At 48.9% G+C, this 274-nt stretch overlaps 1 non-coding gene across 1 annotated transcript; it reads left to right on the forward strand.

The window, feature by feature from the left end:
• Positions 1-83: 83 nt before the first annotated feature.
• On the forward strand, positions 84-202 carry LOC114578478. The gene has a single exon (XR_003699497.1). It is a non-coding gene; the product is annotated as a 5S ribosomal RNA (ribosomal RNA).
• Positions 203-274: the final 72 nt, after the last annotated feature.

Consider the following 274-nt stretch of genomic DNA (forward strand, 5'->3'; position numbering starts at 1 on the left):
CCTACGGTCCGTCGGAATGAAGATGCGTCAAAATCATCTCTCCATGGCGTCAGCTTAAGAATAATTTGAGACCATATTACTATGGGTGCGATCATACCAGCACTAGTGCACCGGATCCACTCAGAACTCCGCAGTTAAGCGTGCTTGGGTGAGAGTAGTACTGGGATGGGTGACCTCCTGGGAAGTCCTCGTGTTGCACCCTTTTTTTAACCGGATATCTCTTTTTTTTTTCCCTTAAAGCTCTTCGCCACGGCCTACGAACACTTGGCGGTGA

Source organism: Dendrobium catenatum, unplaced genomic scaffold (assembly GCF_001605985.2).
Source record: "Dendrobium catenatum unplaced genomic scaffold, ASM160598v2 original_scaffold_46963, whole genome shotgun sequence".
NCBI classification, from domain to species: domain Eukaryota; kingdom Viridiplantae; phylum Streptophyta; class Magnoliopsida; order Asparagales; family Orchidaceae; genus Dendrobium; species Dendrobium catenatum.